Source organism: Sarcophilus harrisii, chromosome 1, assembly GCF_902635505.1.
Source record: "Sarcophilus harrisii chromosome 1, mSarHar1.11, whole genome shotgun sequence".
In the NCBI taxonomy this organism is placed as follows: domain Eukaryota; kingdom Metazoa; phylum Chordata; class Mammalia; order Dasyuromorphia; family Dasyuridae; genus Sarcophilus; species Sarcophilus harrisii.
In genome coordinates, this window is record NC_045426.1 from 410,954,469 (window position 1) to 410,974,049 (window position 19,581).

Here is a 19,581-nt window from a genome sequence, read left to right on the forward strand (position 1 = left end):
CCTCAGAATGTAGACAGGTTCAGGGAAACGGGATGAGGGGCCCAGCCCCAGGGCCCCAGGCAAAAAACACTTGGGGCATGATGGCAGCCAATGGTGCACCCAGAGAGTGCCTAGACGGCCAATACCCCAATATGACCAATCAGCCAGGAAGCCATATGATGGCAGAAAGGGATTACACAATCAATCAGCCAGGAAGCAACCTGATGGAAGAAAGGGATTACAATTAGGGAGAATAGAGTTGTATGCAGCTGAGACAACTGAGATACCCCCTGGAGAGGTGAAATCTGTTCCTCTCCAGCCTATGGATCCCTTGCCTCCAGGCACAGTAGGCTTGACCATTTTACCTCCTGAGAGTACGTACAAAACAGTGTCCATCCACATACTGATGTGGGAAACTGGGGAATGTGTAGATAATATCCCAGTCACCAATACAGGCAGACAATGTGTGACTTATCACCCAGGAGAAATAGTAGCATCAGGTTTACTCATACAGAATCCTAATAAGCAGCCTGGTGATAGTCACCCAGATTCTGATTCCAGATCACAAAATCCAGCAATTTACTGGACAGCAGCTGTAACAACTGACCGACCTATGCTCACAATCTATATAAATGGCCTTCCATTGGAAGGATTGGTAGACACTGGTGCAGATCGGACGGTCATTAGAGGTGCCAGCTGGCCCAGTCACTGGCCAAAGATTAAAGCAGACACCTACATGTCTGGTGTAGGAGGATCAATAGCAGCTGAAGTTAGTGCTGCCCCTATGAGATGGACTTTTGAAGGCAAAACAGGAGTTTTTACTCCTTTTATAGTTGAAAAAATCCCCATCAATCTGTGGGGAAGAGACGTTTTACAGCAATTAGGGTTAAAAATGAGTACTTCGGTTTTTTAAGCAGGGCTGCTGTTGAAGGCCTGCCAACACTTTCACCTGTTCCTATCCAATGGAAAACTGATACACCAGTGTGGATAGAGCAGTGGCCCTTAAGTAAAGATAAAATTCAGGCCTTATTAGATATAGTACAGGAGCAGCTTGACCAAGGACACTTAAAACCTTCTCTAAGTCCTTGGAATTCCCCAGTGTTTGTTGTGAAAAAGAAATCTGGAAAATGGAGGATGTTAACGGATTTAAGAAAAGTGAATGAACAGATGGAAACTATGGGAACTCTTCAGCCTGGACTTCCATCTCCTACTCAGTTGCCTAGAGAATGGCCTCTTTGGGTCATAGATATTAAGGATTGTTTCTATTCTATCCCTCTGGATAAGGAGGATATGAAAAGATTTGCCTTTTCAGTGCCCAGCGTTAACTTAGCTGAGCCTTATAAAAGATATGAATGGACAGTTTTGCCACAGGGAATGAAAAACAGCCCTACTATGTGTCAAATGTATGTTGCTGCTGCTCTTGCTCCAGTAAGAAAAGCATTCCCAAAAGTTATGCTATTACATTACATGGATGACATTTTGGGATGTGCACCTGAGGAACAAATGTTAGAGGCATGTCTACAAAAGACCATAGAAACACTAAGGAATTACAAATTATACATAGCACCAGAAAAAATTCAAAGACATGCTCCTTTTCAATATTTAGGATATGAAGTATACCCTAAGGTGCTTACAGTTCAAAAACTCTCCTTAAGAACAGAAAAGCTAAACACATTGAATGATTTTCAGAAATTGATAGGAGATATCCAATGGATGCGACCAGTGTTAGGTTTGACTACCTATCAGTTACAACCGTTATATGACATTTTAAGGGGAGACAGTGCTTTAAATTCACCACGCCAGCTTACAAAAGAAGCTCAAGAGGCTTTGAGAGAAGTTGAACTGGCTTTATCCAATGTGGTTGAAAGAGTCACTCAAAAACCCTTGGAGATATCAGTTTTTGCCACACAAGAGGCACCCACAGCAGTCCTTCATCAAGGACACAGTGTGATAGAGTGGGTGAACCTCCCGGCACAACCAGAACAAAGCCTTACACCCTACCCAGTGCTTGTGGCTAGAATTTTATTAAAGGCCACTAAGCGAGCAGTACAATTATCTGGGACAAGACCTGACAAGATATACACCTTTTATACCAATACACAAATTAATGTGTGTTGTGAGACCATCCCAGAGTGGCAAATTTTATTAGCCATGGCTCCAAATTTTTTACATGGGTCTCCATTAAAGATAACTAGACTATTACATAATTGGCGATGGATTCTTGAAGAAAAAGTTTCTAAAGTTCCTCTTAAAGGACCAACTATCTTCACGGATGCATCCAAACATAATATTTGTGCTGTGTACTCTCATGATCTAACTATAAAGAGAGTAGTCAGAACTCCTTTTCAGTCCACTCAGCAGAATGAATTGTACGCGATCATTCTAGCTCTTACTTATTATCCAGGAGACATAAATATAATATCTGATTCGGCCTATTCAGTAGGTGTGGTACAAAGAATTGCCACAGCCCAAATAAAATTTGCAGCCTCTAATATATATCAGCTCTTTAAGAAACTTCAAGAGCAAGTGAGAAAGCATCCAGGTAAGATCTATATATTACATGTCCATTCTCATAGTGGACTTCCAGGTCCCATATTTGATGGCAATTCAAAGGCAGATAGCCTTCTAACTATGTTGGTCAATACCCCTTTGTTCCAAGAAGCCCAGGCATCTCATTCTAAATATCATCAGGCTGCTCGAGCTTTACGTTTACAATTTGGAATAACAAGAGAGGAAGCTAGGAGCATAGTAAAAGCCTGTACGGCTTGCCTTCCTTTCCACGCTCCTACACTGCCTCCAGGGAAGAACCCTCGTGGTTTGAGACCCAATGAAATCTGGCAAATGGATGTGACCCATTATAAATCTTTTGGTCGTCTGTCTTTCATCCATGTTGTGGTAGACACCTTTTCAGGATTCACTTTTGCAATGCCAGCAGCAAAAGAGACAGCCCGAGTGGTCACTGAATTCCTCATACAAGCATTTGCCATTATGGGTGTGCCACAAGCAATAAAAACAGACAATGGTCCTGCTTATACTTCAAAACATTTTGCACACTTTTGTGCACAGTATAAGATTTTACACACCACGGGCATACCTTTTAATCCTCAAGGACAGGCAATAGTGGAGAGGAGAAACAGAGATATTAAGACACTCCTCCAAAAACAAAAGAAAGGGGGAGCCACAGGTAACCCTAGAGAACTTCTAAATCTAGCTCTTTATACTATTAACTTCTTGATTTTTGACAAAGATGCACTGGCTCCGGCAGACAGGTTTTATAACCCACCGGAAGGTCAGTGTCCAGTGCGAGCAGCTCCACTATCTTTAGATAATCGCCAGGTGATGTGGAGAGACCCAGAAAGTGGTGAATGGAAAGGACCAGATAGGCTAACTGCTTTGGGGAGAGGGTTTGCTTGTATCTCTACAGGTGGAGAAGGAATCAGATGGGTGCCAACGAGCCATATTCGCCTTGTCCATCGCAGAGAGACAGAGCAGACCCTTGAAACAAAGGAGAAGACCCAAGAAATATCGGGTGGTTCTGTTGCTGATTGTGCTCACCATTGAAAGAGCATGGCAGTTATGGCGTTTGACTCATGGACATCAAAGATTGTTGGACTTCAAAACCCTCAGGAATCATTGGATTCTCTGAGCCATAGGACTCGAAAACCCTCAGGAATCATTGGATTCTCTGAGACATAGGACTTGAAAACTCTCAGGAATCATTGGATTCTGCTGGAATCATTGGATTCCCTAACACATAAAAAGACTTTTGCAGGACTTCAAAAACTCAGGGGGATCATTGGATTCCCTGACATGTGAAACAATGGACAATAGATTGGTTTTGGACTATCTCTTGGCTGCTGAAGAAGGTGTATGTGTGACTGTTGTTTACATACCCACCTTCTAGGACTTCTGGTGATCTTTTCCAACACCATGTTGATTTATATTGTTTGCTATTCCGCTACTTGTCTGTACAATTCATGTTTGTTACACCACATCGAGCCTGCACTGACTGAGGGGAGGGTCATCCCTAATAGCCTCTGCGTTATTGCTATGTGCTTGCATAATACCTCCCATGCTGATGGGTTTGTGCATAATAAGACCCTTCAGCCCAGAAACCCGCTAGCAACCCCCATTTCCCTTTGGTGCTTTTCATCTCCCTTCCTGAGATGTCAGGTAGGGCGTGATCATCTCCTTTTTAGTGCTTTCACCGCCTTTTCTGAGAAGTCAGGGAGGCTGTGATCACCTCCTTTTCGGTGCTTTCACCTCCTTCCCTGAGAAGTTAGGGAGGCTGTGATCACCTCCCCTTGGGGGCTCTGACCTCCCTGAGGAGTCAGGGATGGCATGACCACCGGAGTTCTAAAATAAAAGAAAGCGGGAAATGTAATGGGCTGAGGTTTGAGCTGATGCACTGAGGTCCCAAGTACATGAGGCTAGATAGTAATTGGGCTATACTCTATTAATATACATGATTGGATAAAGAATGGTCCCTGCCCACTCTCAGTGCAAGTCCTGATGTGTTGTATAGGAAATGATGATTTTGGTGGGTGGAGGCAGAGAGAGAGGGAGGAAGACAAGTGGGGAGAGATTGGGCTGGGTTCGAGATTCCAGTTGCTGGTTGTGTGGCTGCTGGTCGAGCTAGCTTCTTGACTCAGCTGCACACATTGCTATCGCCGATTCTTTTCCACCTCTGATCCTTCTTCACTGAGAATAAAGACTGACGATTTTCCCCTAACCTGAATTCCTGTCTCGTGCTGATCTTAAAATACATGATCTTCACAATGACCAGTCTTCAAAGATCTAAAATCAATTTTGTGGGGGGGTATCTTTTCCAGATCTGGAGTTAAAAAAAATGTTTTATGATGTCTAATTTTTATAACCAAATTGATTTGTTATTTCTATCTCAGATGTGTAAATTATACTTGAATATATTTATGTTTCCAGTATAAGCAGCATATATTCAGAAGCTTATCATTAAGAGAAAAAAGCCTTCTCTTTTACTGAAACATTAATAAATTCCCCAATTGTTAAAAATCACAGGATATGAACAGACAATTTTCAGATGATGAAATTACAGCCATCTTTAGTCATACAAACAAAATCCTCTAAATCACTAGTGATTAGAGAAATAAAAATTAAAAAAAAAACCTCTGAGGTAGCACCTTACACCTCTCAGATTGGCTAAGATGACAGGAAAATATAATGATAAATGTTGGAAGGGATGTGGTAAAACTGGGACACAAATGCATTGTTGGTGGAGTTGTGAAATGATCCAGCCATTTTGGAGAGCAATCTGAAAATATGCCTAAAGGGTTATAAAACTTTGTTCCAGCAATGCCACTACTAGGTCTGTATCCCAAGGAAATCATAAAAAAGGGGAAAGGACTTGCAAATGCCAAAATGTTTCCAGCAGTTCTTTTTGTGGTAGCAGATAATTGAAAAGTGAATAGATGCCCATCAATTGGGGAATGGCTGAATAAGTTGTAGTATATGAAGGCAAAAGAAAACTCTTATTCTAGAAAAAAACTGATGAATAAACTTATTTAGAAAGACCTGGAAAGATTTACATGAAATGATGCTGAGCAAAACAAGCAGAACAAAGACTATATTGTATACAGATAACATCAAGAATTTGTGATGATCAGTTTTAAAACATTTGTATCTTCTCTTGATTCAGGGATCCAAAGCAATCCCAATAGACTTTGGACAGAAAATGCCATCTGCATACAGAAAAAGAACTATGGAGATTGAATACAAATCAGCACATGATATGTTCACTTATTTTTTTACGTTTTTTTTCCTTCCTCTTCCATGAATTTTCCCTTTTGTTCTAATTTTTCTTCCCCGATGTGATAAATAAATCAATGTGTATTAAAAATAACATAATTTATAAAGAAACTTTGATAAATACAATGTTAGAAAATGTTACATATAAAGCTAAAATCATAGATTCCTTCCCTAGTATTTTGTTCTAAATAGTAATGTAAAGTTCCTAGAGAGTCAGACTTATAATCATGAAATCTTAAGTTCTTGCCTTTTTTTTTGAACTATATTATGTCTCATAAAAGACATTACTTAACCTATCATGTTTCAAAAAGCTCCCCATTGATAGTGGAGCTAATAGAAAATTGCCAGTCTGTATTAGTGAGATATTCATATTAGGTCCTCTTCTCACTAATGAAATAATCAGTATGGATTTTGTGCTCCCCAAAACAAAAACAAAAAACCCCAAAATTTTCAACAACCTTTTTACATGATTGCCTTTATTTGAACCTTGTTTTACTTTACAAAGGACCAAAAGGAAACAGAAATTCTCATTTCTAAGACACAACAAATCAGTAAGAAAATCAAAACTTGGAATATACATATATATGATGTGTATATATATATATATATATATATATATATATATTTATCTATACCTATATATACTTAAACATATTGTGTATACATACATTTTATTTCATCACACAAGTTTACAAAAACTATTATAAAGTGATTTGATTAAAAACTATGATTTCATAAATGTGAAAACTGTAGTCCTACTAAGAATCTTTTAGAATGGCATACAAATGTCATATCTTCCATAAGTGATTGGTGCCTATTTTTGTATGATTTCATAGTGGATCCAGGCAGTATTGTATTATTATTGCAGAAGTCAATAGCTCCATTACCTAATGGGACTTCAGAAATAGTATTTCAGATGAAGAAAACAATGGAATTAAGTGATCTATAAATGTCACACACATAGTAATTCTGAGGGCCAAGTAGAGAATCTAGGCCCAGGGGTCCCCAAACTTTTTAAATAGGGGGTCAGTTCACTGTCCCTCAGACTGTTGGAGGGCCTGACTATAGTAAAAACAAAATCTTTGTTTTGTGGGCCTTTAGGAGATAAACATCCTCAGCTGCTACATCTGGCCCGAGGGCTGTAGTTTGAGGATCCCTGATTAGGCACTAGGCATCAAATTACTAATACATTGCAAAACCTCTAAAATTATTAAATTAGTATTACTGATATTCAACCACAGAAATAAATCTTAACCTTTTTTTCATACATCATGCAATTTTTTTTGGCAGTCTAGTGAAATCTTTGGATTCCCCAGAATAATGTTGTTGTTATTGTTATTTTGATTATTTGTTTATTTTACTTTCCTCCTTAATATTGTCAGGAAAAGCTTTATATCAGTTAAAGGTAAGGGAAAAATTAAAATGTGATTTTTTTCTAATCCAAGATCACAGAACCCCTGAAACATAGAAACCTTTAGGAAATTGTTAGATGAAATGTTTCATGGAAGCAATAATCACACAGTCTTTTTATGGCCAATGTGAAACCCTGGAAACTTTTGTCCATATCTTCCAATGCTTTAATTTATCAATCTTATTGCCCAATACTGAAACCCTTTCTAATATCATATGCTTTTTAATATTAAACTTAGATTAGAGTTTGGAGAAGCACAAAAATATAGAGTACTCAGTAAGCACATTTGAGAAGCATTTGTAATATCTGATAAATAATATGGAAGATTCTCCAATTTATTTGGGTCCTTCAAAGCAGTGCAGGGGAAAAATCTAAGAGTTCTTTCACTTTAACCTAACTCTCAAAGATAGTGCCTCTGAAGATTTCCAATATTTCATTAATCATGAAGTTTCTCTTATGAATAGAAATGACCAACCCTCATTTATAATTGAAGTGCAAGCTGAAGAATCAATTAAGCTTCAATTATGTAAAGTAAAATATAGTCCTTATATTACAATTATTAAGATGCAAATAATAACTCTGCCTGACTTCGGACACATGTAGTTATGGAAATGAAATATCCAGGTATAATATTATTTTATTATATAGGACAAAATGGAAAGAAAAGGATAATGTATAGAAAACAAAATCAAAACTAAACAATATAATCCTGAAAAAATACATTGCAATTCAAATAAAATACTTATTTTAGTCAATGAACAAATATTTTTTCAGGATCAATAGTGTATAACATTTTCCTCTATTTTTCTGAAGATCAGAAAGCATTTGGAAAACTACTTTATACTGATTTACAAGTTTTTAAAAAATATATGAAAACTGTAAATCACCATGAAATTTCACAATGCTATTCATTTGTCAATGGAAGGCAGGCGAAACTGCCACCCATAGACACCAGCTGCATTTATTTGGAAGGACATTTTTCATGGGATAAAATGTTCCCTTGGCTCCATCAGTAGCAGCAAAATAAACAAAAATAAGTTTTAAAAGCCTTCTTTTAGCATAACATTGATATTTTATTCCTCTCCAGAATTTACAAGAATATGCATAGCATGTGATACAAAAAGTTCCCCTTTGGAACTTCACTGGTTAGAACCTTAAGAGTACTTGAGTGCTATGGAATGTACATTGTTTAGAATCCCAATACACTGAAAGAATGCATCTTAACTTTCCTTTGTAATTTCTAAATGAACATATGTTTGGTGGTCAATAACTTTGGCTTTAAAAAAGACTTGTATACAAATACACAATGGTTGTATAAGTATACACAGAAAAACAAACCTGAAGTAATTACATGAAATAATGATTTGTATTTTTAAAAAGTGAATTATATTTTGTTTCAGGATTTTGTTCACTATTTTATTGTACTCACTATTAAAGTCATGAATTAGTTCTTCAGTCTTCTTAATAGCCAACTGAAGTATAAACAATCAATCGATACTTCATTATATTTCTTCAGTGCTTCTGGGGCCTTTAATTGTATTGATGTGACTATTCCAACCAGAGACACAGATTGCAATCCATCAACAAGGCAGCAGCAATTATTTCTTAGAGAGACTGTGGCAAAAACAAAGACATAAAGAAATAATCACTTTCTGTCAAACTTCATGATTGTTGAATCACAGATCTGTAAGCTATATGAATGAGAGAGAAAAGGACTTCCAGATATTACTAGTTTTGTTACCCATCTGCAACATGTGCACTCTTTCCCCTAGATTGTATGTACTTGAGGGTGAGTGAGGGTGAGTTCTGGGGAGAATTAAAAGTAAACTATTAAAACATACTACCTTAACAAATATCCCTTTAGATGATTTCAAAGAACCTAGTGAGACTTACATGAACTGATGCTGAGTGAAATAAGCAGAACCAGTAGATTATTGTACACAACAGTAATGAGATTATATGATGATCAATTATGATAGATATGGTTCTCTTTAACAATGAGATGATTCAGACCAATTCCTATAGTCTTGTGATGAAGTGTGCCATCTACACCCAGAGAGAGAATGTAGAAACTATGGAAAACATAGTGTTTTTACTCTTTTTTTGGTTGTTTGCTTGTATTTTATATTCTTTCTCATTTTTTCTGGTTTGATTTTAATTTTTGGGGCAACAAGATAATTGTATAAATATGTATGCATTTGATGGATTCAACATATATTTCTACCATGTTTAATGTATATTTGACTACTTGCCATCTGCGGGAGGGGTTAAGAGGAGGAGGAAATTGGAACACAAGGTTCTGCAAGAGTTAAAGTTGAAGAATTATCCATGCATATGTTTTGAAAAATTAAAAAAAAGCTTTAATAAAGAAAACAAAAATAAAAAAAATGAAACAAATACCCTTTTGCATGAATTACATATGAATTATTTTCAAATAAAAATGTTGTGGATAAATACAAGCTAATAGAATTAGGGAATCATCCATGATCTCTCAAGGAATATTCTTATAACTTTGAGTAGGAGATGTGGCCAGTCTAACCCTGGGAACATTATTCACCCATGAAAATGAGGATAAGTATCCTCAAAGCTTACATGGAACACATAGGTATGCTAATAGAATCACAGAATGTACAAACCAGAAGGGTGCTTAGAGATTATCTAATAAATTTTAAAATTGCAAAACACTTCGTGAATGCTATATCATTTGATCTAATATTCAAACTCACTTCCCATTATTTTAAATTATATATTTTAATTCACCCAAACTATGTTATAAAATTTCGATTATTTCCCCACAAAGTCAACTAGTCTATGGTCACAGACACTCATGCAATCTTTCATTATTCCAGGAAATAATCTAAGGCTATATTTTAGGAAAGTTACTCTGAAAGCAGAAAATAAATTCACCCATTTGGAGTTCATAAGAGGAAGAAGTTCCCACTTAAAATGAAATGTTCATTTACTTTTGCCTCGTCACTGAATTGCACATAAAAATAAAACAAAGCATTTAAATGTTTCTGAAACGCACCATGTGAATTTATTAAAATTCTATCTAAGTTAAAAATGCTTCATTATCACACTAAAGCAGAGGGCATAAAACATTAATAACTATTTATGCCCTTCCATTTGAGGATTTTTCTAAATCTAAAGTCAAATTTTGGTTCATTTCATAGTGAATTAACTAAATTATAAATATGCTAATATCATATACATTTTTCTAGAGGTATACTACTATATATCTCCAGATGCCCAAAGAAGGGATGTAAAATTATAATTTAAATTACACACATAAAGAGTATATATAAATTACAATATTTGTAGCCATATTTTATATATCTGAAAATTAAGACAGTACTAACATAAATATTTCATTCCTGTAATATATGCTCCAGAAATATGAAATGGAATTCCAAAATAGTAGAGCAGCTGCCAAGATTTCTGTTTGAAAATGGCCATGATGTGGACAAATATTCTGTAACATTAACTATGAATTAAGAGGGCATCTGTCATGAGAGACCTGGGTTTTCGTTAATGGCAGGCTGAAATTTGCAAAATTGATTTGTGTTGACATTTAAAGTACTTTTGTTATGGTGCAGGTCTGTATCTGACATTAAGCAAACTAAAATGCATTGGTTATGCTTAAAAGCTTCTTAAAGAACATTGTTATTTTACAAGACAGAGAACATAATAACTATTTAAATATGAGCATGGAGAAAAAAAACAGGGGTAACATCTGTTTCTATAACCAACTCACAAATAGGGATGGGTTTAAAATATGAAAACCCTTGAAGGGCCATTGCAAGAATGCATAAAAACATTCTGCTGTTCCTGAAACTATTGCAGGTTTCTCAAAATTTTTAACTTATCATTTGCGGTTATTTTATAAAAAAGCAATAGGGGAAAAAAAGAATAACATTCTAGAGAAAGGAAAAGAAAAACAATGCACTACTTTAAAAAGTTCCTTTGGGATTGAAATATAATTTTAAAATCTGCTAACATGTAATTTTTCTTTATTTTTTTTTTAAATTTAAGGTCGTTTTAAAATTGAAATAACTCCATGAAACTAAAATATATACCCTCCCCCAAACATGGTTTCTTCTTCTTGTTACAAAAATAGAAAGGCAATAATTACTTTATATGTGAGGAGAGAAAAATGACTGTTAGTCTTAACTGCATGTTTATGTACTATACAATTCTCTATGTGTGTATAACAACAGACAAAGACAGACAGAGAGACAGAGAAAAATAAAGACATATAGACAAAGACAAAAAGTGAGACAGAAATAGAGACAGGGAAAGAAATAGAGAGAAACTATTAAATCCAGGACATTTGAGTTTTGAAATAAATCAAATGGAAAGGACATTGACAAGAAATCACTGGACTTGGAACCACAGAACCTATGTTAATAATTCTACCTTTAATATATTGGACTAATAGAAAATTGTACTAATAGACTTTAGAAAAGTTACAACCTTTCTACCCTGTTTTCCTCATTTATAAAATAAATAGGTTGACTTAGATCTTTTATCAAATATTTTCAAACTCTCTGTTATCCAACGATAATAGTAATAACATATTACTGATAATAGTAGAGTGTTTTAGAGTTTGTAAATTCTTTAAGTAATTTAACCTGTACATACAAAAACTTTGTGAGACAGATATTTCAAATACCATTATCTTTTTCATCTAAGACTCAAAGGACTAAATTGTCCAAGATTATACAACTAGCAAATATTACAGGATAGTTCCAAAGCCAGATTCTCCTGATTCTAGATCTAGCATTTCTTTTACTATGATGAACTGTAACAAGTCTTTCTGAATTGAAGTCTAGTACCCATGTCTATACGTTGAAATACTACCTCTTCACATATTCACTGTCTTCAAGGATATTAAATTCAGTTTAGCAAAAAAAAAAAGTCTCCTATTTTACTCTTGCAGAAAAGATGGTAAAATATGGAAAAAAAACTGTTATATGTTCAGATGGATATCAAAATATTTGAATAACCAGATAACAAGAATAGACATTGATGGTTGGAGAAAATTAACATCAGAAAAAAGTTCTGGGAATGTGTGCTCATTGTATTTTTTGGGGGAAGGAGGGGAAATGGATGATTTAAAATAAAAAAAAATAAAATAAAACACAGTATACTTACAAGATTGGGTAATAACTCCAAACTTGGCTGAATATCTAACAAACAAAATGGCAGTCATGTTAAAGGGAACGTCCTAATAAACTCAGAACTTGAGAATTCATATTGCATTTAATATTGATAAATATAAAAGTTTTACACTTCAGTGTTTTTTTTTAAAGTAACAACTTGGCAATGTACAAGTTGGACAAGGAGTTCATCTGAAGAAAAGTTTCAAGTTTTAGTAGACTTCTAGTTTAACTTAAATCATCAAAGTGATACTGTTTGTCCAGGAATAAGTTAAGGATGTCTCTCTTGTCTTTTATAAGCATATGACACCTGTAATATCATTTCCAGTTTGAGGTTCCAATTTGGAAGAAAAGGAAAGAAATTAATAAGCTAAACAAAATTCAAAAGAAAGCGACTAGTAGGATAAAGAACTATACTAGGGTAATTGAAGATCTCAGAGAGCTGACCTTATAAAAGACAACAAAGAGACATGTTACAAATCTTTACATATTTGAAAAATGGTTTCATGGAAGTCAACCCTGTAAAACTTATTCTACTTGACTTGAATGAATTAAAAAAGGAATATGGAATGAGATTATGAAAAGGTTAATTTATGCTTGATATGGTGGGGGGCTGTCAAAATATTTTTCAGGCTCTTGAAGTTGAATGACCTTCTTCTGGTTACATTTTCCCTTGTGACAGATATTAATGCAGAATGTTGAAGAGGATGTGGGAAAACTGGGACACTGATACATTATTAGTGGAATTGTGAATAAATCCAACCATTCTGGAGAGCGATTTGGAACTATGCCCCAAAATTTATCAAACTGTGCATACCCTTTGATTCAGCAGTACTACTACTGGGCTTATATCCCAAAGAGATCTTAAAGAAGGGAAAGGAACCTGTATGTGCAAGAATGTTCATGGCAGCTCTCTTTGTAGTGTCCAGAAACTGGAAACTGAGTAGATGCCCATCAATTGGAGAATGGCTTGAATAAATTGTGGTATATGAATATTATGGAATATTATTGTTCTGTAAGAAATGACCAACAGGATGATTTCAGAAAGGCCTGGAGAGACTTAACATGAATTGATGCAGAGTGAAATGAGCAGGACCAGGAGATCATTATATACTTCAACAACAATACTATATGATGATCAATTCTGATGGATGTGGCCCTCTTTAACAATGAGATGAACCAAATCAGTTCCAATAGAGCAGTAATGAATCAAATCAGCCACAGCCAGCAAAAGAACTTTTCGGAATAAGTAAGAACCACTACATAGAATTTCCTCTATTTTTGTCTGCCTGTATTTTTGATTTCCTTCACAGGTTAATTGAACACTATTTCAAAGTCTGATTCTTTTTGTACAGCAAAATAACTGTATGGACATGTATACATATATTGAATTTAACATATACTATAACATATATAACATGTATTGGTCAACTTATAATCTGGGAGAGGGGGTGGGTGGAAGGAGGGAAAATTGTTACAAAAGGTTTTACAATTGTCAATGCTGAAAATTACTCATGATATATCTCGTAAATAAAAAGCTATAAAATAAAACATATATATATATATGAAAGATTTTAAAGTAAAGAACATAAGAACACATTGTGGGTATATTGGATGATTTTGTTTTTCATTTCATCAGTATTGTATATCAATTGCATGATGACAAGCTTGCCCAGAATTCTGAATAATAGACATTGTTTGCTTTCCCAGTAACAAGTATAGTGTTACTAGGCTCTTTTTGCTCCCATGCCTTTTAGGAAGTTATTTTCAGCCATGTTGTCAAATATCTTCAATAAGGATGGATGTGGCATCAAGGTCACACACCAAATCAGTTCTTGAACTAGAAAATGTTAAAAGCCAAAACTAAAATGAAGGCAAGATTGGTGTATTATTTATTTACAAATAATAGTGTATTCAATGTAACCCTAAAGATGAGATGCAACAAAGTATGGATTGATGCTCTGCTGCTTGTGCTAATTTTGGACTAACAATTAATACCAAGAAACACAGCTACTCCTTCAGCCACCACAATATCACCTCAATGTGGAACTATCAATTATGAATGCTTCTATTTGTGTTGTCTTAAGAAGATTATGAAGGTCAACTACCATAATAAAATACCAGCCACTGAAAACTTTTCTCCTTTTGAAAGTGTTGTTTTCTTCAGTTAATACTTTTTTACATTTGAACAATTGTATTTTTTTAAATAATGACCTTCCTTTTCCAAGTTGTTGACTCTTGCATACTTTTCGTTCTTTTCTCATTGTTTTCTTCTTCCTCTCTTATTTACTATTTAAAGTGTTTTTCCAAAAGCCTTTTTGACATTGAGACAAATTTATATCACGTTATGAGATTTGCTCTGTGGACATTTTGTCCTCATCGAAGTTGGTGATTTGGTCTTCCCTGTCACCACAGTAGCTTTCTATGGTCATAGTTCCTTTCTGTTTCTTGCTCATTTTCTTTCCTTTTCTTTTGGTATTTCCTTTTTTTTTCAAGCTCTGTTTCAGGGGTAGAGGAAATGTTGTCTTAAGCTTGCTGTACAACTCTGAGCCTTGGCTTTGAGAACAGGGACCCCTTGTGTTTTCAGGGTAGCTTTATCTGTTCTTCTCAAGAAACACCCAAGCGTCCCACAATTTGCTTTCTGAGCTGGGACTGGAAGCTGTACCACTGATCTGCTCCTCTACTGAGCCAGAACCAAGGGTCTCAGTTGCTGATTTCCTGTGATTAAGATCTTCTCATCTTGTTTCCTAGAATCTGTCTAAGCTGGACTGGATTTCTTTTTCATCCCAGTAGACTGATTTTTATTGAATTTTTCCAATGAAGCTTGAACTGAAGAGTGGCTTCATCCTATCGGACTCTGTTCAGAGGCTTGGTTTCATGTGGTATTCATGTGGCTGGAAGAGTTCAAGTAGTTTCCTGGCTTCACTCTGTCATCTTGGTTCTACCCCTGGAAGTGTGAGATTCGTTTCTCAAACTAAACTGCCAAGCATTCAAACTCTACTGCAAAGCATGCAACTCCATTGGAAGAGTCATATTGTTCAAATACCAACAATATGAGATATGAGGTGGTACCTCAGGTTATTTTAATTTGCATTTCTCTAACCAATAGTGATTTATCATTTTTTTTCATATGGCTTTGATATCTTCAACTGAAAATTGCTTGTTCATATTCCTTGGCCATCTTTCAATTGGGGAATTGTATTATAAATTTGACACAGTTATTTATATATTTTAGAAATGAGGTTTTAACAGAAACTGGTTATAAATTTCTTTCTAACTTTCTGATTTCCTTCTAATATGGCTACATTGGTTTGGTTTGTGCAAAATCTTTTTAATTTAAAGTAATCAATGTTTCCCATTTTACATTTCATGATGTCCTGTAGTTTCTCTTTGGCCATAAATCCCTCCCTTCTCCAAAGATTTGATTATGCTTTCTGTATGAAAGTCACTTACTTACAATATTTATATTAAATTCATATGAAAACAAAAATCTCTTTATCTCCATAGAGCCAGCAGCAGTGGAATTTTCTGAAGATACCCATCTTAGGATCTCTATCACCCACACGAGTCTTGCATATACAATCAGCTGTGGCCTAGCCTGTGGTCTTTCTATTCTAATATTTGAAGAAAAGTAGTGACATTTTGTCCCCTTTATTATTCTCCCAATTGTGTTAATTCCTTTGAAAACTCTCCTTTTCCCTTACTATGATTGCATGTTTTTATATTATCTCCCATGTCTTTATTTATTTGCCTCCTGTTAGGCCTCTCTTATTTTTTCTCATGATAATGATATTAGTTATATAAGAGCCAGCTGTTCTGATTTCTTCTTGCAGTAAAATTGATTGAAGAACAATTGTGGTATAATCAAAAGGATTAACATTTGGAGTCAGAGCACCTAGATTAAAAACTTGGTTCAGTTGCCCTTTTTTTTTTTTTAATGACTGGGCAACCTGATTTGTCATATTTCTGCTTTTGTCAACTGCACAATTAAGAAAATTAATTAGAAAATTTTTAAGATTTAAAAGCATTGCTAAGATAAATTTACCTTTTCACAATAAACGTGGTACATAGTCATACAAAGAACATGTTTTAAGCTAAGATGCAAATAAAATCAGTGCCCATTAAAAAAAAAAAAAAGTATTGTGTGACTTGACGAATGTTACTGGATAAGGGGGGGGAGGATTCATATCCAAAATGAGGAAGAATCATAGTACTTTAAAATATAATTTAAATTAGCAAAGAAATTACATTTTCCATGTATGTTTTATTAGAATTGATGTTAAATACACCATATCTTATTCGTTTTTAATGCTAAAAAGATACATTCTAATTAGTATGATTTTGGAAGTTTAATTTGTAAACTCTCTTACTAGTTAATGAAATTTTGGAGAAAGGATGATTCCACTTATTAGCTTATTTGAACTATCATTTCAATATAGTTTGAAGACTAATATGCCAAACTAAAGCAATCGTAATGTGTTTATTAAGGTTGAGTGAAAAAAATTAATTTTGATATTTTAGTCAGAAGTATTTATTTCATTAAGATAATCTGCTATTTTTGTGGATGACATTTTAAATCCTATTCTGTTTTAATTGTAAATTTAAATTGCTATCTGACATAAGACACTAAAATGAAGACAAAATGCATTTGTTTTCACTTAACTATTTCTCACTTTTAAAATTTAGATTTGCAGTTCTAATGTTTCTGTTTCTTGTAAAGCTATAATATAAGAGTAAAAAAAAAAAGCAGTTTCTGTAGTTGCACTTTCAACAACATTAAATCACTGTCTTTGAAAAATCTGTTATTATGGTTCTAATGTGAGCCTATATTGATCTCACTGCAGGAAGCACCCTTCCTATTTTCTGATCATACTAAAAATCCAAGAAAATTAAAAAAAATAAATTATACATTGTGTCCTTGAACATTTTTTTTCAGTGACTAATGAACATCAAGAATTCAGAAATCATTTAAAATCCACAGGTAATTACTGGAAAGTAAAGTGAATTATGAGGCTATGACTTATAATGCACTGTTTACTACATGATTGCCATTGCTATTTTCAACTGGGAATTGCTTTATCAGAAAATCAATAGAAATTAGCTGGGTTAAAGAAATTCAACTTCTCTGATCCTATAACAACTATGTTCTAGAAGTCAGTCAATCACATTTGTAATAATAATATTTGTGCCTCTATCATAATTTTACATACTTAAAAAAATTGGTATTAGAAACTTTGGATTAGGAAAAAAAACAGATTTGAAATTTTACTTCTTTGTTTTTATATGCTTTTAATTTTTAATTTTTTTAAATTTATGGAATAAACCATGCATTCAAGGAACCAGTATTAAAAAAAAAAGATGAGCACACATGATTTTTGTAAGAAATTTAATTTATAATTATATGGAAGCTTTATATAATCCCAAGAAAGCATAGGCAATCTGATTACTACAATTGTCTTTATATCATAAGGAGCAATGCATCATCATTAACAGTAATCTTAATAGAATGTTTTGTCTTGATTAAATCCCTTGGAAAGATTAGAGTTTTCTTTCTCATGGGATACTTATGAATTGTACCAGGTTCTTCATTATATGTGTCTCAAGTTTAGATAATAAATCAGATATTTCCCCACATGTATTTTTAAATTTTGCAAGAAAAGGACATATCTTATTTACCTATTCTTCAGGTAAAAAACAATATAGATTTAAAAGTGAATCCTTCCTGGATAATATATACTGTGGTAGGTTAAAAAATCATAACTTTAGATCCATGAGGCACCTTGTTGTCCATCTAGCCCAACTCTTATCATTTTTCAGATGAAGAAACTGAGACCCAAAGAAGATAAATGATTTTCTATATTAATAACCATATATCTGCATAAATACATTAAGATAATTATTTGCAATATGAAAACAGGGACTAATATGGAGAACCTTTATAATCTCAGTGTGCCATATTTTTATTTTTTTCTATAGATGAAAGGCAATCCCTCTAATTAAAGAGAATAATATGGCAGAGACAAAAGGAACTCTAGGAATTTGTAAGAGTGCAACAAAACAAACCTATTGTGAATGTCTGGGGTGAGGAAGACAAAACAAGCATTAATCCAGGAGAACATGAAGATAAATTTCCTAGCAATGTCCAAAAAAACCAAATGATCAATTAATCAATCCAGTCCTGAAACCAGATTAGAAAAGAAAACAAATAAGACGCAAAAAGTGTATCTTGTTATAATCTAAAATAAATATCCTTAAAATGAATCTAACGGCCAAAATATTGTTTAAATCTATACATAGATTAATGAGATTGTAAGGGAAAAATTCACATCATAGGTTTAAATATTACTTTTGCCATTTAAAAACATGACTTTGGTTAAAATATTTTCATTTCTGATGCTTAATATGCTCATCCACAAAATGAGCAAACTGGATAAACACTAAGATCTCTTCCATTTATATCCATTTATATAAAATATATTTGTGATATTTTAAAATTTTTGTATTTGTCAATGTTTTTCTACATTCTTTCCTATACTGTAATAAACACGTAATGATCCAGCACAGTTCCTGACATATAACAGATATTTAAAAATGTTAATTAGTTCCTTGAAGACCTATCCCTGTAATTTAAGATTCCATTTTTTCACAATATGGATAAAGGAATATGTCTAAATTAATTTCTTTAAAGAACTGAAAGACATCTTTTCTTAAAAGTGATCACTTTTCCATTAAGTTTTCCTAACTGTCATATGGAAGCCCTTTGTAAAATACTTATGTGTCTTTTGAAATTACTATAACATGTTTAGTCACCCAACTTCACAATCTGAATCATACTCAATTTTATCTTATTATTTATGATGAATATCTCTTCAACCAACACCCATATATTTGCCAAGTATTGATTCTACTGTATTGCTTATGGATGACATAGAGATATGAATTTATCTCTAGAAGCAACACTCTTTTCTCTAATCACACTACTGGCTTGGAATCTTAAAATAGCCTCTTGGTTGGTTACCCTGACTTTTGCCTGTGTTCCATATAGCTGAAAGATAGCTATCACTAAAGTAGAGGTTTGACCAATCATTTTTTTGTTCTGTTGAGAAATCTCCTAATTCTCTACAAGATCAAATGCAAAATACTTAGGCATTTAAAACTTTTGTTTTTGAAAGATGAAGACTGCATTTCCAGGGAAGTAGATGTTACTTACCTTCATGTACCCATTGTTTTGGACATTTTTGCATATTT

At 34.0% G+C, this 19,581-nt stretch overlaps 1 long non-coding RNA gene across 1 annotated transcript in view; it reads right to left on the reverse strand.

Moving 5' to 3' along the window:
• Positions 1-19,581, reverse strand: part of LOC116420547 — a 626,917-nt gene that overhangs the window by 503,047 nt on the left and 104,289 nt on the right. Inside the window, exon 2 of the long non-coding RNA XR_004230898.1 lies at positions 8,604-8,788. This is a non-coding gene — a long non-coding RNA (uncharacterized LOC116420547). The remainder of the gene's footprint in view (positions 1-8,603; positions 8,789-19,581) is intronic.